Source organism: Phoca vitulina, unplaced genomic scaffold (genome assembly GCF_004348235.1).
Source record: "Phoca vitulina isolate PV1807 unplaced genomic scaffold, GSC_HSeal_1.0 scaffold10, whole genome shotgun sequence".
NCBI classification, from domain to species: domain Eukaryota; kingdom Metazoa; phylum Chordata; class Mammalia; order Carnivora; family Phocidae; genus Phoca; species Phoca vitulina.
The window spans coordinates 51,756,822-51,779,346 of record NW_022589713.1 but is presented as its reverse complement, the minus strand read 5'-3'; the positions used below and the strand labels follow the sequence as shown (position 1 = coordinate 51,779,346).

General features: G+C 46.3%; 1 long non-coding RNA gene across 1 annotated transcript in view; it reads right to left on the bottom strand.

The window, feature by feature from the left end:
• LOC116635187 overlaps positions 1-21,689 on the bottom strand; it is a 119,944-nt gene extending 98,255 nt beyond the window's left edge. Inside the window, exons 1-2 of the long non-coding RNA XR_004300123.1 lie at positions 21,512-21,689; positions 17,158-17,216 (exon numbers count right to left, since the gene is read on the bottom strand). This is a non-coding gene — a long non-coding RNA (uncharacterized LOC116635187). The remainder of the gene's footprint in view (positions 1-17,157; positions 17,217-21,511) is intronic.
• Between the last annotated feature and the right edge of the window lie 836 nt (positions 21,690-22,525).

Below are 22,525 nucleotides of genomic sequence, written 5' to 3'. Positions count from 1 at the left end.
CCTCTCTCTCTCGGCAGCTTTAGAGAAAGGCAGCCGTAAGATTGTTGCACTGATGGAATCACAGGGTCTGGCTACATTAGCAGAATCACAGACAGCACTAGGGTGATGTCTTCGCTCTCCAGCTCTCTAATTATTTACCCAGATCAAGCCTGACTGCTGGAAAATCAGCTCTCTCCAGGAGGTAACCGAGCTGAAAGGTTCTTTTCACTGAGAAATGATGGGCTGGTGGCTGGCATCCAGCCTACAGGCCAGTGCGCCCTTGTGGGCAGTCACAAAATAAATACCCAGCACCACACCATTTTCCTCATTCATTCCCAGGGAAGTATTGGTCAGTTTACGAAAATTAGGTAAGAAGAGCATATCTGTGGTGCCGAAACACACAAAGATTGAGCCCCTCGAAGACACTGTTCTTAAAATTAATTTTGTGAAATGAGGAAAGGGGGCATGCTGAGGTTATTTAGTATTTTATAGCTGGAGCGTCCATTCAAAGTCCCTATATGCAGACAAAGCAGATTGCTGCATTGTTCCCACTTACGGGTGCTGTTTTCTCTTACAGGTCTGCAAACAGAAAATGTTCAGGCAACGTTTATGTTCTAATTTGCTCAGGCTCTTATAAAAACAGAAAGCCACTAGCACTCTGTCAGCTCATGTGCTCCTCCAAAGCTCTGGGTCACTCTCTCTTGACTCCCCAGAATAAAAGGTAAAAAAAAAAAAAATCAATTTAAATCAATCAATATCATTTATATTTGTCTATTTCTAAAAGCTTTGTTAGAAGCAACATTTAATTTTAATGCTTTCCACTTTCTTCTTTGCTTTCCTAGGACTATAAAACTATCGTCACACACACACAAATTTTTAATTTATCAGGCCCGTGATGGGACGAATCACCCTCAGATTCCTTTATTTTTCACCACTCACAGCCGAACATGGCTGCCAGCGAGGATCTGTCGTGAACATGAACGTGTGGGCCTGGCACATGCATCACCACTGCCCATTTACCTACACCCTTCGGAAGGCGCAATGACAGTGTTCATCCAACAAACATATGATAGCTTAGGGGAGACAATATATGTGTTTTGATTGGCATTTCAAATTTATGCTGTGTTTATTCTAACATTAAAATCCATTTGTATTCTCTACATATACAGCCATCTCTTAATAGTACATTTGAGGATTCTTTTTCCTGCTTCCCGGTCAGGACTGGAATTCAAAATTTGCTGTGGTTGATTAGCTTGCTGATTTTTAAAAACAGATTTCCCTTTTCAAAAATCACTCTTCTGGGGGGCAACTGACATTCTAACCTGAGCTTGCGAAGCAGTGGAATTTTATTCCTGCGTTCAACACTGAAGCAAACTACAGTTGACCCTTGAACAACGTGGGGGTTAAGAGCACTGACTCCCACGCAGTCCAAAATCCCGTATAACTCTTTACTCCCCCAAAACTTAACTACTCACAGTCCCCTGTTGACTGGAAGTCTTACCAATAACACAAACAGTCGATTAACACATGTTCTGTATTTTATGTGTATTACATACTGTACTCTTACAATAATACCTTTTTCTAACTTCTTCAATATTTCTAAGCTATGCAGTTCATCTGTGAGTTTTTCTCAAATTGTTGTAAATCTCCAAAAAATTTTCCCATATATTTATTGAAAAAAATCTGTGTAGAAGCCGACGCGCACCTTTTAAGCCCATGCTGTTCAAGGGTCAACTGTACTTCCTTTCACTTAGGATTTGTAATACATTCATCAAATTTCTGTAATGAAACATTTGCACCTGTATTGCAGCAAGGGCTGCAAACATAGATCGTTTAAGAGTACGGACCCAATAAATTCATTATTTAGAAAGGAACTAGTTTGGGTTTGTTAAAGAGTCTATCTTGAGCTTCTTCTTAGACAACACAGAAGCACCTCAAATAGTCCACAGAATGAAGTATTAGTAGAAGAATCAATAGAGTTTTGAACAGGGTATAAATTTAACAAGGGGAGACAATGGGGTCACCCCTTTCCAGTACAAAAAGCCACTGCCCAACTGTCATCTGAGGCCACTTAAAATAGAAGGAAAGAAAGACACCTCACCACACCTCATGTTAACGAATTGTTTTAGAAGAAAAAAAGAGTCATTTACATTAAATTATTTTTCATTTGGAGAACACATATTGATATAAACAATTTCCTCTCTGGTATTGAAAAAAAAATTTTAACTGGAATGTCAAGCAATTTCCCCCCAATTCTAAGGGGAAATAAACTCACTATTCTCACAGCCATCACAGACTATAGACTACAATGTTCAATTTAGAATTTTTTATCTTCTATAGAAAAATGTTTATTGTAGTGATTAGAGTTCTTTAAAAAAAAAAAAAAGAAACCTCTTAGGATGTTGAGGACATTTCCATTGCTCATAGGATTTACATCTGTTTAAACATTTTGAGCTTTTTGTCTCTACTGCATTGGAATCTGCTCAGACAAAGATCACTGCTTTGTTTACCGGATTGCAAGACAAGCTCCATTTTCCTTCTTGGGGCCTGTTAATGGTCCCTGAGCCTGAGTTCCCCTCTTCATTTTTTACCCAACAGTGCGAGGTATCGAGTTGTTAGAGCATTGGTCTATACCCCAAAACAAATGGACTAAGGCAGGACCACCCCAGCCCAGAGAAGAGCCAGCTGACTTGCTTTATGGCTAAGTTATGTCAGGATTAAGAGCAAGGGCAGTTGACTGCATGGGGGGAGGCCTGTGACTACACGTCACCAGGGGCATCCCTGAAGAAGTGTGGACCACTCGGGACAGCTCCTCTTACTGCCAATGCCCTGTGCTTTCCGCGATCTGGGTTCTGTGGTGTCCTTTCCTGGCCTTGGCACCTAGCATTGCTGGCTGTGTGCAATTCTCCTCTTTTCATGGAGGTGGTCCAATTGGACCACAAGTGCTTTGTGAATTACTCACGAGGAATCACAAGATAGTAGTTATAAAAACCAACACTACCCTATAAAGTTACAGGGTCAGAGTGGCTTAAGCCATTAAAGGATCAGCGTTTGAAAGGAAAATACAGTAGACCCGAATGCGGTTTCCGTTTATAGGAACCCGACATTGGCAATCCTACAGCATGCAGTGGCGCTCTCCTTTTGCAGAAGAGGCAAAGTGACAGGAATGAGGTGACATAGCAAGCTAATGTCCCAGTCCAGGATTGGATCTACTGATTTCAGGGTGCTGTCCCTCAGGAATCTGGATCTCCAGATGTTCAGCGAATACAGGGATGGGATTGTCTTGTGGTTCCTTTTGGAAGGCAAGGCTGGGTCCTTTTTTGGGCCTCTTGTTATTCCCCAACATCTTTGAAACCGAATCCCTATCTGCCCTCACCCTAAAGGCCACTACCATTCCTTGCTTGGGCTAGCACCATCAACATGAGGGGAGCTACAGTCTGAGACTCTTTTACCTAAGAGCAGATTAAGGGGACTCTGCGATGCCATCTACCCCCAGAATCCCATCTGTGTGGAGAGCATGGAGCTCGAGTCTGTCTGGCCAACACCAGCACCTAGAAGTGGGGCATGCTCATGAGCAAGAGTTGAGACAGGAGGGTGTGACTGGCGTCCTCTGCTGAGGAAAAGGTCAGGAACCACCGCTAATTGTTGTTCTCGGAGTTCTTTGATCTTTCTCCTTTGCCTGTAACTCACCTTCTACCACCATCCCCCAATCTTTCTATCATGGCTTGGTTACCAAAACCTATTTTACCCATTTATTGTCATCTGTTAAGCTCTCATCTCAAACACCTCAGGGGCTGATAGAGACCCAGGCAGCGCCATATCTGGAGGGGGAGACTTGATCCTGCTTTTCCACCCACCTCCACTGCTATTTGTCTTCCTGATGCGTCAATGCTCCATCTGGAGACTGACAACACCTGACCTTATTGTCAGACCTCCAAAGCTCGAGACAAGGGGAGTTATGCCGGTTACACGCTGCTGAAACTAAGCAACCCTTTCCTGGACAGATCCAGACAGTTCCCAGATTCTTCAGGTAAAAACTGTCCACCTCACTTTACAGCCCATCATCATGTCTGAACGTTCCTCACTGTGAGATCTCACGTTGGCTGTGATCTGGGGATCAAGTGATTTGATCATATTAAGGCAGATGGGGTTGGAGCCCTTGCCGCTTTGTAGGAGCTTTGTTTATCTCAGGCTTGGCTCATGGACCAGGAGTGAAGAGGAGAGGATGACATGTAGCTTTTCTGAGCCTCCATTTCCTTATCAGTTACCTGGGAAGTACAGGACTAACTCCACAAAGTTTTGGTAGAGGTGAACCGAGATGATGTGTGAGAAAGATGGTACCAAAAGTACTCAACGAATCTTTCCCAATCCTCTCTCACCCAACCCAGTATCGCATCCCTCAGGAGCTAGTCCATGGTTGCCACATTTATCTTGGTGAGAGAAGCCGGCCTCCCAGCCCCCCACGAGCACTACCTAGCCCAGGAAGCCCTGCCTGGCTCTCAGAGGCAGATATGGCAGGTGGGTGGGGTACAGGGACTTCCTCCCCACCGCCGGCATGCCTGCACCAGCCCAGCAAGCTCCAGTGGGTCCTCCTGGCTTCTCAGCAGGCGGGCTCCCAGACATTTCTGTCTTTCGATGCTCTCCGACTTCTCTCTCTGTCTGCCCCCAAGCAATGACTGTGAGGCCATGCTAGGTACTGGGGTACAGAGGGGAGCAATACAAACACAATCCTGCCCTCAGGGCCCTTACCAGCTAATGGAGGCAAAGGAACAAAGAGACCCCCCAAGTACAATGTGAAACTGCAGAGTGTTATGAAACACAGAAGCAGAGACAGCCCATGGCAGGGAGAGGGGAATGAGAAGGATAATGTGATCAGATCTGTGTTTCTAAGGACCACCCTGGATGCTGTATGGCCAGGGACAGGGAGAACAGATGCAGGTGGGTCAGATGGAGGCCAGGGTGTGGGCTCAAAGAGGGAGGCAGTGGCCTTTGCTTGGGCGGTGACTCTGGAGATGGGGTAGATGTGGGCATCAGTGAGATGAAGGTGCCCCGGATGACAACACAATTGGGGCTTGAGCAGGACTTGGGCCAATTCTAGGCCTAACCCCAATCACCAAGAAGCAACAGCACATGGAGAGAAAGTAGACAGAGGACAGCTCAGACCCTGTGTGGAACTCAGCGTGGCCTAAATAAATTAAACAAACAATAAATCACATAATCTCCCTGAATCCTATAACGTGGCCAGCAGGGCCTCTTCTGATTTTAAGTGGGTACCTCCCTATAGCTTCAACCATTCTGCCCATATAAAACAGGAATTAGTATTGGGTTTTGTTGGATGGCAATATCTGCAGCCATCATTCTGCACAGTCCTTTGCAGAAACAAGTCTCTTCTTGCTGCTAACATGGAGCCCTACTGTGTGCAAGGACTTCCTCCGCGTGCTCACCCGCACACACTCATTGGTCCTGATAACCACCCTTTGAGGGAGTACCATTATTATACATATTTAGAAGCTGATGCACAGAGAGGTTAAGGAACGTGCTCAAAGGCATACAGCAGCGAGCAAGTGGTACGGCCAGGATGTGAACCCTGGCCATCTGAATCCAAGCCTGTGGTCTGTCACTCTCATAAACTCGGCGCCCAACCCTGTGTTGATGGTTTCTCATCCTGCCGCCTTCTCCCTCTGCCCCGAAGCTGGCTACATCTGCCTTGGTTTCTCTTCCTGCTAACGTGGATACACAGGGGAATCAAGGATGACAAGTGCCACTGAGCATGAACCCATTCCCCCTTCCCTCGTCATTTCTCCAACTAAGGTTTAGGTTGCCATGTGACAGAATGTTTGACTAGTAGTTGGGATAAAAAAAGATTTCAGGTTGGACACTCCACTGAAGCCGATATCCAGAGTTGATAGTATATGGCCATATACTTTGCAGAGACAGGAATCTAATATTCAAACAAAAAATAGTTCTGAAAGTCTTTGGAACATTTCAACTAATGATCTGCAGAGGCAGACATAAACCACTGTGAAGAAAACTTTTTCTTCTAATAGGAATAAAACTAAGAAAAAAACTTGAGGAAATGACTCACTGATATGCATGGGGAGGCGAGGGAAAGCGGGCCCTGGGGAGCCACAAGGATGGATTACAGAGGCCCTGAGGCCCAGCTGGGAAGAGGAGGCTGGGAAATGAGGCCCGTGGAGCACATCTGAGCTTCTGATTTGTTCTTTCTTTTTCATCTTGCACAGCTCACGATTCAAACACCTGGGGTAGGTGGTCAGTTGGTTTAGAAGCCTGGCCTGAGGCAACTCAGTTTCTGGGCCTCAGAGAGGACGGACAACAACATGGCTGGCTTCCACCTCTTCTAACTGCGTGACCTTGAGCCATTTGCCTGCCCTCTCTAAGCCACTGTCTTCATTTGCAAATTGGTGATCATGGTACCTACTACGCGGGTGGTTGTGAAAATAAAATGAAAATATCACATCAAGAGCTGAGGAAATGTTACAAAGTGATAGTTAACAATGGCAGTCATAATAAGTCATAGGGGTGAGGAGGCAATTTCCTCTAGGCCCTAGGTAATGCTGCTCAGGGCCCAGGTGGCCAATTTAAGTCCAACCCCAAGGGAGGGAGAACACATACCTGGATATTCCCAATTCAGATGATGCCCTCAGAGCTTGAGCCAACTGCGGTGTGTGATCCTGACCACCCCTGGCCCTCGGGGCAGAGCAGGTGCTGGGAGACTAAGAAGAGGCAGCCTGACTGGAGGGACAGGTGGTGAGGGGACCAGGAAGTCTTCCCCAAGCACTCCGGATCCTGACATTGGAATATCTCCACACCTGCACTCAGCCTCTGTCAAGACAACTCCTTCGGGCCAACATATCTGTGAGAGAAGGTCACAGGTGTCTGTGGGATGTCCTTACTAGTTAATGGAGCATTCGTGCCCACAACTGGAGAGAGTTAGAAATAACCATTGTCCTTCCCACACAAGATTAGTTCCCAATCCTGTAACTTGAAATTATTGATGAACCCAAGCTTCTCTCAACTGGTGGGCGTCCGAGTGGGCGTCCGAGAGAACAGCTCCCCACTGCCCACCTGAGCTGCTGTGTCACTCTGCAGGGGGCCCTCAGCAGGGCTGGGCCTGTCACGGGCCTGCATCCCTGAGGCTTCCCCACCTCCCCCAGCCCACAGACTCCATGACAAGGGCCCTGCCTCTGTGTCAGCAGGCACCCTGCCACCCACACGGCAAACTCTGACCAAACCTCGGCTGTTGGCCCGGGCCGCAGTTCCGCCTGGGGACAGTGAATCCTCTCAGTGTGCTTTCAATCGAATGACTCAGCCTCCTTCTTAAAGCAATGCCGTTTGACCCTTCTCAAGTACAGTAACTCCTATAAATAAAGATATAAATGGTGCTAATCTGGAGGATTGGGCCATTCTTGTGCATAAAAGGATTTTTCTGTGTAGGCTTGTTGTGAATTGTCCTTTCTCAGTGGCTTAATTGTCAGCCAGAGATCGACAGCAGAGTGGAGAAGGTGCCGGCCATGCTGGTGGGAGGGGCTCACAGAGGAACCTCCCAGGGCCATCCACACGTTTCAGGCCCCGGAGCCTGTGGGGTGGCTGGGGGCCGGGGCGTTGGAGGGCAGCGTGCCACAGTCCAGAGCCTGGCATGCTCCTGGCACTGGGGGGGGTGGTTGCTGTGTCAGGGAGACCTGAGTAGGGCAATGGAGACCGACCGTGCTTTTCCCCAGAAGTTGCCAAAGGGCCTCTGAGCTGAGTGACAAGTTTGGAATGTTACAGCCATCTTCAGGGCCATAGTCCACTGCGGCTTTGCGGCCATTTCCCTTCTGGGATTAGTTCTTCTTTCCTACATGAGGCTGTTGGTATGTCAGCCATCACTCTCTGCTTTCCTCATCCCACCCCTGTCTGGGAATTTTCCCATCTTGGCGCTGCCACACTGATGCTGGGCTGCTCAAGCGGGGACATGGCCCGCCTTGGCTGTGTCATCATCCCATGCCTGAGCCATGCCGCCCAGCTCGTGGAGAGCCTTTGCTGCAGCGCCCGGAGTCAGGTGGGAGGACCGGTGTGGGCACTTTCTCCCCCTGCTGTAGATAGTGGCTGACGGACCAACATCCTAACCTCCTCTCCTACCCCGCACTAGAACCCTACACGCTTATAGTTCCTAGGTAAGCCCTGCTCCTCAGGCCCTCTGCCTCCACACATGTGCACAGAGGGTCCTCAGGCTCTCACGCCTTCTTCCTCCTCCACTAAGACTGGGTTCTGGAAGCTTCTCCAACCCCCCTGCCCCCCATGGGTGAGGCCCTCTGCACCCTGGATCAGCTCCCTCCCACAGTTTCTCCCTCCCCTGGTGTGCTCCCAGCCCTCCGCCCTATGGGAATGGGGGGCAGAGCCAGCACCCTTCATCAACATGCACCTGTCCAAAGGAGGAGCCTGGCTATCTCCACATTCTAAGGGATCTCCAAGAGAGGAAGGCTCAGCCCTTTGAGGCTACCCACAAAGCAGCAGCCCCAGAAGGGGGCTTACTGGGTACAGCCAGGAGCTGCACAAAACAGAAAGGCTGTGCTCGCCGAACCACCCTTCATGACTTGTCCTGGCAGGTCAACTAAGCTGGAGACTGCGGGACACAGCAAGAGGGCAACAGCAGGAGGGTTACTGGCATCCTTCCCCCCACATACACACTATAAATACTTTCCAGCCATGCCTCAAAATTCTTGTTCCTTCAAGGAAGGAGGTGGAGGAATTTCCAAAAGTCCCACCCAAGTGCTGGGAGGCTGCTCTGAGAAGGCAGGTAAGGGTGAGCAGCTTGACCAGGGAGGGAGGGAAGAATGAGGCAGCAGCAGGAAGGAACAGAGTTCACGGCGGGGGGCGGGGGTGGGGGGAGTGGATAGTGCACGTGTGCATGTATGTGTACGTGTGTGCACTTGCTTGCATGTGTGCATCCGTGTGTGTGTCTATGCATGCATGTTGGGCAGAAGCAGTGAGAAGAGCAGAAGCTGCAGGCTGCAAGGCCCAAGATGAACGCCCAGCACATCCCCACGCAGGGGGAAAGCAAGAGCCTGGGTCACTACCAAGAGCATCCAGTCAAGGGCACTAAAAAATGATGTCCCAGGCACCTCAGTAGGGGTGTGTGATACAGATGAGAGCCCCTGCAAAGGCCCTGTCCTGGGAGCTGAAGAGTGGGTAGGGACGGACCCTGGCTGCAGGATGGAGCTAGGGGGTGGAAGTGGGCCCTACGGGCACTCAAATATGAGCCAGGGCAGATAAGGAAAGAGAGCCGAGGACTAGAGGTGTGGGGGAAGATGGGGGGCCTTAGGAATGAGGGGTTTGGCCACAGGCATCAAGAGAAGAAGCCTGTGGGCACCCTGCGAAGCAGGCCTTGAGGGAGATTAGATCAGCAAACACAGAGGGGAAGACAGAAAAGCAGAGAGCGTGCAGGGGTTGCAGGGTCGGGGAGCCCTACCAGTAGCCCGGAGGGGCAGGGGGCAGGGAAGGCAGGGTTGGGCAGGTGATGGAGAGGTGACCGGTCCTGTCCTCAGATGAAGCCCCTCCACAAGCCTGGAAAGATGACTGGAGAGAGGAGCAATCCAAGGAGCCAGAGACCAATGTGGAGCATTGACAGTCAGCTGGGCATGAGATGGTATGGGCCTGAATGAGCGGCTAGAGAGACAGGGCGCTGCAGGGGACCACGGCAGTGGTGGAGGTGGCAGGCCTTGGGGACCACACTGGACCATGGGAGGAGGAGCTGCTGAGGTTTGTACACGATTCCAAATTCCTGGGGAGCAGGGTGGGAAAGGCACACACCTTCACCTACGCCCAAGGACATGCCCAGCAGGAGCTAGAAAACTGTGTCTGGAGGGGTCACTGCAAGACACAGGCCTAGGGCTCATCTGCTCAGTGAGGAGAGCAGAAGTGAGGAGACTGCCAGGAGGCAGCAAAGAGGATGAGGCCAAGGACACTGGCCTAGGAGGGCCTGACTCACTGCAGGTACCCAACAAGCATACACAGGCTGGCGGGGGTGGGGGGCGGGGGGAGTGGCATCCCAGAAGAAACTCCTACGGATGTAGCCAGATGCAGACTGTGGCAGAAGCCCCGGGGGACCTGAGAAGTTATCGGTGTCCAAGCCCCACCCCCAGAGATTCTGATTCAGTCTGGGCCAGGGCTTGGCATCAGCAGGTTTTGAAAACCCCCTAACCATGAAGACAGAATGGAGAGAACTGAAAGAAATGTTCTAATTCTAGGTTTTTGTAAAGAATCTCCTAGGTGATTGTGAGGTAGGGCCAGTGTGGAGGATCTTGGACCAAAGGGGAGATGGAGAGGAGAGGTCCAGGCTGTGAGCTTCCTGAGGACAGTGCCACCTTACCCACCTGCGCCCACCATGCTGTCCGTCTCTCCCCATACAAGCTTCCTGTGGGTACTGGGCTGCTTGGAGTCACCCTGGGCAGACACAAAAGGGATGGTCACAACTGCAAAGCATCCTTTACCCCTCTTTCCTCCCCACATATCTAATTTGTAAAGTCTTAGGATGGTGGGAGCCAAAGACCCCAAGCTCCACCAGGCGTAAGTCCACTGGCCCAGTGACTTTTGTGTCCCAGAACAGATTCTGAGAATGTCAAAGTCAATGCAGTCAAAAGACCCTCTACATTTATGGGGGAAGCTTTAGTTGGTTTTAGTAAGAGGCCTGTGCCTGTGGGATGAATGAGTTGTCCTAACTTCTCAATCGGTCCTGCCTTTACTGAAGGAGGGGTCTATGCTTCCTTTTTAAGCACACTTGAGGTAAATGCTTTCAGACGCAGGAGTCCACATGGAAATTAGATGGTGAAGCCCTACCCATGTGCAACAGGGTAGAGTGACCACAAAGAGGAAGTGGTAGAAGGACCTTCTGGAAGGGCAAATCCAGACTTTTGTCCCTAATGCCCTTCTTCCAAAGCCAGAACTGTCTCTGAGAGCACCTCATATGGACACTCAAAGCCAAACAAATGAGCCAGGACCTGAGTAGGTTCTGGGGTAACAGACTAACTGCCCAGTTGGGGACTGAGTCTCAGAGCAGCAACAATAGTCAAACTCATGGAAGCAAAGAATGGAATGGTGGTTGCCAGGGGCTGGGGGAGGGGGCATGGAGAGTTGCTAATCAACGGGTATAAAATTTCAGTTATGCAAGATGAATACATTCTAGAGATGTGCTGTACAACATTATGCCTATAGATAACAATACTGTATTGTATACTTATAAATCTGTTTAAGAGGGTAGACCTCATTCTAAGTGTTCCTACCACAATAAAATTAAAAAAAAAAAAAAAAGAGCAGTGACAATATCATGCACTGTGTCCTGATTGAAAGCGTTCGGATCTATTTAAAAATGTAAGAACAAGAATGCAACGGGAGCCACCCTGATTTGCAAGGTAGCTGTGCAGGGCCCACCATGTAGAGAGCACCGTGGTCAGTGCTGACCAGCCTCCATTTTCTGCAGTGTGGACTACATTAGCTCATGTCGTCCGCGAAGGGGACTTCATGGCAAGCCTGACCCCTTTCCCGGATTCTCTGAGGCAATGCCGTCCAGTACGTAGTCACTAGCTCCATGTGGCTTTTTAAACTTTTAATTTTAATTAAAAGGAAATAAGATTTCAGAAATTCAGCTTTTCAGTCACACTAGCCACATTTTGAGTGCTCAGTTGCTGCATGTGGCTAGTGGTTCTATACTGGGCGGTGCAGATACAGGGCACTTCCGTCCTCACAGAAAGTCCCACTGGACGATGCTGCTCAAGAAATAGGCTCTATAAGGAACCTGGCCAGCCTCATGTTTAGATCTAGAAAAATTAAGATTGTTTAGTCATCGTGGCCACCACCAGCAGCATCCCTAGACTATTACACAAGGAGAAAAAAAAGAAGAAGAAGAAGGAGGAGGAGGAGGAGGAGGAGAAAACCTGGAATCTGGCCAGTTTTCCTACATTTACTAACATCTCCAAAGAAATGGCAGAAGTTGTCATCTCTATAAATGTTCACCTTGTGCTGTTTTAGTTTTTATTTAACTGTCAATTTAAATCCTTGCTAGAGAGTATCTGTCTGTCTGCCTGCTGCAGCATCCCGGCTCCACAAACACCTGGCTAGACATATCTCCAAGGGGGTTCATGAAGGCCTGAGTTAGAACTTGTCTGGGCTGCAAAGTCATGCTCCCCCAAATTATTTCCAGAGATGGAAGAGCCTAACAATGTGGTCTATAGTAGGTTTCACTTTTTAGAGTCTTGTCCTGAACGCAGATCTTTTATTTTAATGAGAAGGGAGAAAAATGATCTTGAAGAACTCATGGGAAGATAGAGGTGTTTGCAGGGGTCTATGAAAGAGCACAGCAACAAAATGAGGATTCTGAAGAGAGTATGGCCACCTTGCTGGAGAATAACATTGGTTAAGACACTGGGTTTTCAAATTCTTGAGTTAGGCACATAATTCATAGAATGCGTATCCCCTCTGCTTGGCTGAGACAAAATCAAGCCCATCAGATGATGGGTTTGCATGTTCACCAAAGCACGGCCCCCGGGGCGGTGGGGGGGGGGGGGGGGGGGGGCAGAAGGAGGGGGCTTAACCTGAAAAGAGGACGAACTGGTTTCCCTTGCTTTTTTGATTTTTTTTTTTTTTTTTTTTAAGATTTATTTATTTGACACAGAGAGAGAGACAGCTAGAGAGGGAACACAAGCAGGGGGAGTGGAAGAGGGAGAAGCAGGCTCCTGGCTGAGCAGGTAGCCTGATGCGGGGCTCGATCCCGATTTTTTGATTTTTTAAAATGAAATTTAAAGCCCCCATCCCCAACACATACACACACACACACACACACACACACACACACGCACCCCAAAGCCAAAACAAACCAAAAATTCTGCCACACATTACTTTTTCACTAAATTTCTACATAACCATGGTGGGGTCTGCCTATCAATAAGAAAATAACTTTTGTCACAGCATGTATCTCAAACAAAAACTAAGCTGGAGAAACAGTCGAGCCTATTTTCTTTAATGTTATAGGACGTTTGGTTATGCCTATTTCTCAGTATTAGGTTTTGAATTAAACTGGAATGGTTTAGGTTCCCTAAAAGTGGGACAGAAACATTTAACTATTAATAAATACAACAGTATGCTTATAGGTATGTTATATATTCATACAATGTACTTATATTATTAATATATCAGTAAGTATAAGAAGTCATTGGCTGACTGTGGCCCCAGCTAATCCCCTCTTACATGGGGAATATGGATTCTTAAGAGGCACATGGGGGTTTAATAAAGGTTTCCTCTGTGTCACAGGGTTTCTGTTAGTGAAACTAACTTATATAAAGCTTGGAGGGTACATGCCCTAAGCAAACTGCCTGTTGATTTTCTGTTGGCATGAGCAATTACACCTGAAAATAAATTTTTTATTAAATGTGAAGCTAGATCTATTTAAAGTAGTATATGCCAAACTACTTCACTGATAATTGAATTAGTACATTGTAATTTTTCTTTATTTTGCCTGAATGTGTTTTTATTAAAGTGGGGGAAAAAAAACACCAATTTTTAAAAGGTATATTACCCCTCAATCCATTACATCAGCCTAGCTATTATTGGAATCATTGTTGGAAGAAAAAGTCGTCCCACTGCTGTTCTTCTATTAAATGAACGTAACTTTATGCTTCTTCTAAGGGAAAAGTGCTTGGTCTCCGGTTTCCGAAAATATAGCTGTTACAAGAAAAAAATACAGGAGTTCCAGCTACTTCCTTATCCCCATTTAACATATATAAAAATCAAACCTCAGAAATCATAATGTCCATTTCTGCAAAACAGCTGCAAATGTGACCCTGTTTTTGAAATTTATAGTGAATAAAGTTTCTTTTAAAACAATTCAAAAGCTTTACCAAGGACCAGCTGAGTATATTGAAGTTATTTTTAATTCTACTGAAGAGATCTATATGTGCTTACATTTGTTCTGCCTTTAAATATTCTCACGGTAGGATGTTAAGGTCTGGTTAGAAATCAATCTATTAAAGCTGGGTATTTATATCACCAAACCGGGTATTATATTACCAACACACAATCTCTAATATCTTTCAGTCAGAAAATAGTTCATATAACTTCTACCTTAGGTCCTATTGATTTTTCTCCCTTCATTTAATTAAAAGAAATTAATAAAACTATCCAAAACTTAAGACAACAGCAAGGCCTGTAAATGCAGTTTTCAGACTCAAATTTCTCCGGGAAATGTTTTCTTTCCAATTTTCTTTTCCCCAGGATTTAATTTGGTGACATCCAATAAGTCCCAGTTTTGACATTTACAGACATACATTTCTCTGAGGTTAAAAGTAATGAAGTTTATGCAAATAGCTAATTCCTGAGTTTAAAGTTCTCATATAACCTCGTTTGTCCTAAAATCTCAACGCATAATCCCCCAACCTTAAACTATCAGAGTTGATTGCCTCTCTTCGTGCAAAAAACCACGTAATACAAATAGTTTCTAACTGTTACAAATCTGTATACATACATAAGGGAATATATAGATAAAAGATTTTACTTATAAATGATATTACAAAAATATGTAGCTCTCCTATAATCATATACTGTTAAGCGTCTGCAACTGGCTAGGTCTCAGATAATCCCATTTTCTCATCAAAATTTGCATTCTCTTACTGCTAATCGGAAACCTTAAAAAAGAAATCAGAAGCACTTTAATGAAGTAGATGAGACCAAGCAAAAGTTTGAAACCCTATGGAAGAATAGTAGACATGATCAGGGCCTGATGTCATGTGTTTGATAGGCTCATTTGTCCTATTTCACCCGTTCTTTATGATAAGTCATAGGTTCTTCTGGTTATCAGATATGACCTGAGATTTAACAAGTGAAAACTCTGCCGTAGCACACTTTTAAAATTCTTGAATACTGGGGTGCCTGGGTGGCTCAGTCGTCAAGCATCTGCCTTCGGCTCAGGTCACGATCCCAGGGTCCTGGGATCGAGCCCCACATCGGGCTCCCTGCTTGGCGGGGAGCCTGCTTCTCCCTCTGCCGCTCCCCCTGCTTGTGTTCCCTCTCTCGCTGTCTCGCTCTCTCTGTCAAATAAATAAATAAAATCTTAAAAAAATAATTCTTGAATACTGCCCAGGAACTGGAAGAGTCCTTTGTCTAGAGTGTGATTTGATTTTTGCCATTAAAAAAAAAAAAAGAAAAACCCAACAATTAAAACCTGATTAGCAAAGAGCCCATTGGCTTCATTCACCTATAGAAGACAAAGAATTCCTGATGGAAGCTAGGTTGCACCCCACCCAGTGGGCTGGAAGAGTATAATGTATCCCACTGTCCTGGGATAAAGCAGGATTACAGCTACTACAATACTGCACGTTCCCTCTGTGGCCGGATTCTACACAGACAACCAGCCGTCAGGGAGTCAGCTCTATGTCAACTACAGAAAGTAACAAAAAATATCACTTTCCCAGAAATACATAGATTCATAATCACTGCTCTATCAGGAAAATGGATTTTAACGAATTGCTCATAAAACTTAATAAAATTGGGATTCCTTTACTTATCATTCACTGGGAAATTTTAAAACAAAAAAAAAGATTTAGCTTTCCTAACGCATGGGTACTTCTCTGCTCGGTTGTTCTTAAAAATAATTTATGTAAAGCAGGCTTTTCTCTAAATATACTGTGCTCTACCATATACACATTGAAAATGATATTTGCATACAGTGAGTGTATGCACTGATACACACATGGTAAAAACTTAAAAAATATGGACTGCATAAATCAGTTGCTGATTTTAAATATACACCAACTTAAACAGATTTGTTTGCAATTTCTGAATTCCTCAGGTAGAAAAGATCTTTCTCGCTGGCTGTGGTTCTAGAAGATGTTTATACTCTATAGAGTGTGCAAAACTGCTTCCCCATATAAACAAAGAAAGAAAGCTTCCAAGATCTTGGTATTCTAACCTTGCCTCTGCTATTAAAAATCTACCCGATGAATGTGATGGAGAGTGGCGCAATCAGTCTGTCATGCTACAGTAAACATGATATTTTGTGTGCTGCCCAAGACATTTTTTCTCATGAATATAAGTCGCCTGCCATTTATTATGAGATTTTTTTCCCCGATTGACACCCCATTATGTATATTCAGTCAAGCTCAAACAAGATTTCAAGTGATCAATATACTATTTGTGCTGAAAGTCTATTAGCAGCTCTAGCAATAAACTCTGCAGTGAAACAAAAATGGAGAGATATTTAGTGAATGGAATTACAGGGAAATCCATGTTCTGGGCAAGGGGGCAGAGACAGGAAGGCAGATAAGCAAGGGGAAGAAAAGGTAGGGCAGATGGTTTTCTTAATAAAAATCAGCTTTCTAGAGCCTGACCACTGATGAAATGCATTAAATGCCTAAGAATTTTGCAAAAATATCTTAAATTCATGTTGAGATCTCTAAAGAAGCAGGGAGGGGTCTAAACCAGCACTGAATCCCTTTCTGAGAACATATAGCTTCCTTCCTAAAGAGCTGTACTTGGAAGTACTTGATAGCCACAAAGTGGAGAAGGTGGACTGACCCCAGGGGGGATTCTGCAAAATCCTGCACCATCCACATCTTTGTGTGAAACAGCAATGGCCTCCTACAGATTTTGACTCTTCCTGTTTTATAAATGAACTGTACCAGATCACTATAGTGTGACTGCAGCAGCTGAGCTAAGGACGCATTTGGGTTAATGTACGTGGTAGGAAAGGGAGCTTGACAGTAACCACAGGATTTCATCCGGCACAAAAGAACTTTCGTCCTGAAGCTAGATGTGTCTCCATACTGGAATCTGTCTGCTTGAGCTGGGAGAAGATTAGAATAGGCAGGGCCACCCAGAAAGATGTGACATCTGGGAAAGTGTCAATTCAAGCATCACCCGGACACCAAAGATTCATATTCTATTATCAGAAAAATGATGAGGTGGGGAGGGTAGAGAAGAATGCTGCTCCATGGCCGTATTGTTGTATAACATTACCTTGCTGTGTGGTAAGCAAACCGTTGGTCTAAGTTAGGCACCCCTCCCCCAACCCAAGGGGGTGGTAGCTTACTTATGAGGCTAGAGTCTTGGGTAGAAGGAACAAAAATAAGACAAACTGTTCTGCACGGAGCTCCAGAATTATCGATATTTCATTATTTGGTTTCTTGAACTTACACTTTGAACCACTCTCGGGCAGAAGAGCAGAGTCACCATCCACTGTATCAAAGGAAGACCTGTAAAATGAAAATATTTAGATCAATAGCAGTCTGGATAGTTTCCAAATTCCGTAAGTAGTAAAGAAGATTCACAGGAATTTGACGAAAAGAGATGCATCCTGAGCTACATTGGGACAAATGCTATTTCTCATGCTATTTTTAGTTCTAAAACCTAGAGCATGAGTACATTTAAGTTGGCAACCTAAAAGAAAACACATTGCAAAAAATATACTTTACTTATAATATGAACTATTGTATTTGTTCACTGCCTCTTCTTGAGGGTTGTAAGCACAAAGATACCTAAGCACAGAAGGATCAGAACCCAATATCCGCCAGAAATTAAATAAATAAAACCCTCTCTATCACCCTGAGTCTACTCAAAATAAACAACTGAATAATCCTAAAGAGCAATTCTAATTTGTGTAGGATGCATGCACAGGTGGCAAAATGTGCACACCAAAGTGTATTCTTGATTTTGCAGAGATATATGTGCAAGTATGTAATGTCACATGACTTTTAAGAAGCAGCAATTTCCAAATGGTTTTTTATTTTATTTTGAGTTTTTTAAAAAGATTTTTATTTGAGAGAGAATGAGAGCGAGAGAGATCACAGAAGGAGAGGGAGAAGCAGCCTCCCTGCTGAGCAGAGAGCCTGATGCAGGCTCCATCCCAGGACCCCAAGATCACAATCTGAGCTGAAGGCATATGCTTAACCAACTGAGCCACCCAGGTGCCCCTCCCAGTGGTTTTTTAAAGGCCTCTTCCTACTAACACTTAACCCAACCCAATACTCACACACCCAAAAATATATAATTAACTTTTAAATACATAAATGCACTGATATTACTAATCTTACAGCTCACTAGAATAAGTAGATTAGCAAGGTGAGTTTTCTCCAATCTCCTTGCGAAATACATGTAACCTGACATCCTTAAATGGAAAAAGGTAAATTCCTGGAGGCCAACTCTAAAAGAAGTCAGACATCAGACGCTCCTCTCCATCCTGCAAGGCTCTCCAGGGTCCTGAAAAAGCTCAGATGAAATACCATCTCTTCCGGGAAAAAAATGAGATTTGTTGGCAGGCTAAAGCAGCCCAGGTGTTTATTCAGCCAGCACATTCACTTCACCAGGAGGTGGGTGTTCTGGAATGTTCCTCATACAATGCTGTGTTACATATTTACTGTCAGAACTCAAGGAAGTACTGTTCTGGAACCTTCTCACAGTGCAATTAACTGTGCAAGTGGGCAGAGCTAACTTCCACAAAATAATCACTGCAAATCTTAGGAAAAGACCCTCTTTGAAACCAGGCTGCCTGGGTACCGGCGTCTGATCAAAGCTCTGGAGACATCCTACCATTCTGATTCTTGAGGCTGAAGCTGAGATCTATTTTGATTTCAGAATGACCCACAATCATGGGCAGTTTATCTGATTGTATGTTCCTAGTGAAATCTCAAAGCCTTCTAGGTGCTAGGATTTGTAGGTGTGGCTTGTGGATTTTAAAGAGAGGAAAGAGAGCATAAGAAAGAAGGGAAAAAAAGCAGAAGGTGGTTTTAGCAGCTTTGAACCTACATTGATTCTCAACAGAACACAGAAGTTTTACCTGGACTCTCAGCTCAGTCAGGAATAACTGTTAAGATACTGCTAACTGGTCACCGCTTCCAGACTTAGTAGCGCATTAATTCACTCTAGCCATCAGGGGAAAAGTATCATTTTCTCTTCTTTAAATAATTTATTTGTCTTAAAAAATGAATGGCAACATCCAGTAGGCATCCTTTGAATTGTTTGTTTTGTTTTGTTTTGTTTTGTTTTGTTTTGTTTAAAGGGAAGAAAAAAGTCTTGGTATCTCTCTTCGTCATGGTCAGACCGGCTGTCTGCAGTAGACAATGCGGGTAAGCACGGCTATGATCATAATGATTTGTGAATTTATAAAAATTGCCTCTTTCTTCAGAGCAACTCAAAATATTTTCTTTCCCATAGATTTGAAGTAAGATTTGAAATCTCCTTGCCTTGCTGCAGAAATGCCTTGCCTTCTCCTAATCTGACGTGACATGACTGGGTTCTGATTGAAGGACCAAGTAGTAGAAGGTAAGCTCATTCACCTGTTTTTTGCTCCAATTATGCATGTCTGTTCTGAGATGCCAGGTGCTTGTCTATTCTGCAAGCAGGTTTATTGCCTGAAAATGAGCCCCGTCTTTCTAAAAAACTTACTTTTATAAATAAATTGTATTAAAAATACCAGAGCAAAAATAACTCTTTTTGGCTTTACTATATGTTTTGATATTTGTCCTTCCAATCATGTCTTTTAGCCCCGGGATCTTAAAATTTGGAAGCAGCTCCCACTTCATAGCGCTCTTCTATCAAAATCAACCTCTGAAAGTTAAATGGATATTTAACAAACTGTCAGGTGAAACAGTTAACACTGTGCTTTTCAAGACCTACCTATGGATTAAAGGCTACCCCCCACAATTTTAGTAATCATTAAAGTAAATGTAATACCCAAGCCTAGAAACTGCCTGTCTCTGCACCACTGCAATTCTCGAATTCCTTTCTGGGCCTTTCATGCAGATGCTCAGAAACAGGGTGGGGCTCCCTAGTCTTGCATGCAATGTTAAGGGAGTCTGTGCTGCAAAGAAAACTCAATTAATCGTTCATATTCCCGTTTTTCAGTATCCTTCACAAATACCTTTGAAATAATCCTGTTTAGGAGTGCCACTATTTCTCATGTTAAGATTTAGATTAAAATCTTTGTGTCAAACCAAATGTTCTGTGCACAAGCATGGATGACAGGTATTGAAATGAAGGTGACAAGTCAAGGAATAGGGGAAAACCTCCCTGAAGAAGAGAAGGGAAGAGGAGATGAGCTTCTCTGTTTATGGATGTCTCTGCTGGAGCTTTCTTTCTTTTATTATTCTTGTTTGTAGCGGGGGGTTGCAGGTACGGTTCTTTTAGGGTCTGTAAGTAAAATCCAAGCCTGCTAAGCCATTCTAGTTCCCTTATGAGTCAGCAGGCCACGAGCAGTTCAGACTGTGCCGCCCAGAGTAAATGGACAAGAGCTGTCTTTGGACACACCCATTCTACTAATCCTGACTGATTTTTTAAAAAATCATCTTTATGCTAGTTGGTGTCTGACCTCAGAACTTACATCAAAAACTGCGCCCTTCCACCTCCACCAAAGACTCAGGCTCCAATGTGGAAGCACCCTCCTTCAGCTCTTTTACTGATGAGCACAATTGGATTAGGGCTTATTTCTCCCTCCCTGGGCAACTCCTGTTTCTTTTTCTCTCTAGTCTGCATGTTATCAGCTTGACATTCCCTTCAGTGGCATATGACAAATCAAATTGGCCATCATTGCACTCATCAAAGGAGGATGTTTTCTATTTCCGAGGACTGTTTCCTCCACTCCTTTCACAATCGTGGACACACCAAAAAAAAAAAAAATGTCTTGGGTTGGTTTTTTTTTTTGAGGGGGTAGGGTGGTAGGAGATAATGAATGGATACAACTCGCTCTAAAGAAAGAAAAGCAACTGATACTCATAAAGCCAAGGGCACATCTCAAAATGTGATTTTTAAATATCCAGTGCCTACACCTTAAATTTAAAGCATTCATCCAGAAATGCAGATGTTAGTAGCTTTGAAAAACTTTACCAAAAACATGAAGTACATTATTTTTCACATCTTTTTGCATGATTCAGCACTTTTAATACTAATTTCTGCCAAGAAGTTAAAATGTAAAAGGAATAATTTCTGGGTGTCTTGAAATTTCACACACTCTTTATAAGCACCTGCACTCCTGCTATTATAGGGGCATATCAGGAATCCGGTGTGGGGTGGGGGGAGTCAATGGTTTGCTGTCATATCATCTATCTAGTGACCACCTCAGAGCAGGGCAATTTCCCTCTCTGGGATCTAAGGCTTCTGGGGATGGAATGACCCACCGCAGAGACTTCGCCGTATCTCGGGCTCATCCTCCTAGCCAGGAGCCACACACACACACATACACACACACGCTCAGGCACAGTCGAATGCACCTGTCTCACCCCTGTCAGCTGCAGCTACACGCTCCACCTGATGTGTCTTTTCAACCTTTGTCAAGTATCTCAAGACAAGAATTTCCCAAAGCCCTTCCCCCAAATCCAGGCTTTCGCGGGAGACCCCAAACCGCTGGACCAGCAAGAGGAGGCCGAGATGGAGAGAAACCTCGGACTCGCTCTGCAAACTTAACCTGCGCATCGCACGGATCCGCGTCTGCATCCGAGGACCCGCAAGTCTCCCCGCACTGTCCCCGCAGCATCCCACGCCCGTACTGCACACTCACCTGCGGGTAGGAGAGCCGCGCGCCAACGCGGTCTAGCCTCCCGTAGCGACCTCCGCCGGCAAGCCTCCGCACTGGGTGTCGGCAGCGCCCTCAAGGGTGGCGGCGACCGCTGGCCCGTTCCGGGCTGGGCGGCGGGACGCCGGGAGCCGGCGGGAGGAGCGTGCCCGGGCGGGTCCGCGCCGAGCCCGAGCGAGCGGGCGAGCGGGGCGGGAGGGGCCATTTGTAACCGAGCAGACGCTACCACCGCCCCTTACTCGCGGGGGGCGGGGGCGGGCGGTCAGGTGACGGCGGCCCACCCTCCGCCGCCGAGCCGGGTGGTTCCTGCCCAGGAGGAGCCCCCTGGCGCGCTCTGATTGGAACTCCCGCCGCAGTGGCGGGGGAGGGGGGCACGTGACAGCCCGGCCCCGCGGCCCGGCGCGCCCCACCCCCGCTAGGCACCCCATCTTCCTCCTGGAAAAGCCGGGGGACACAGGGAAGGCGGGGGAGCTCGCGGGGTGCAGGAGAGCCTACCAGCCCCCTTTAGCCACAGCTCGGGGTGCTCCCGGCCGCTGAACCGGGAGAGGAAGGGCTCCCTGGCGGCCAGCGGGCCTTCACTGTCCTCCTGCCCTGCCCTTGGCCGCAGTACCCTCCCCCGCCATCTCCAGGCACAGGCACACTGTGTAGACCACCGCCACTCCATAGATGCCAGTGGCACTTTAGGAGTGTGTTTTTGGGTTTTGTTTTGTTTTGTTTTTCTCTCTGCACACCGGCACATTGTGCCAGAGAGAACCCAAGACGATGCACTGCAGACCCCGCCCAACTCCGAGGCCCGGGAGAGCCCCGACCACGCCCGGGGATGTCTGACAGCTCCGGGGTTAGGTCGCAGAGAGCCTGTTCCCTCCGGAGAAGGAGGGGACGCCGCGGGAGCTGCAAGTTCCCGACCCTCCCCTGGAAGCACGCCGCTGGGTGGAGGAGGGAAAGGGCAGCCATCGGGGTGCGAATCCTGTTCCCAGCCTCCGGAGGCATGTTGCTGAT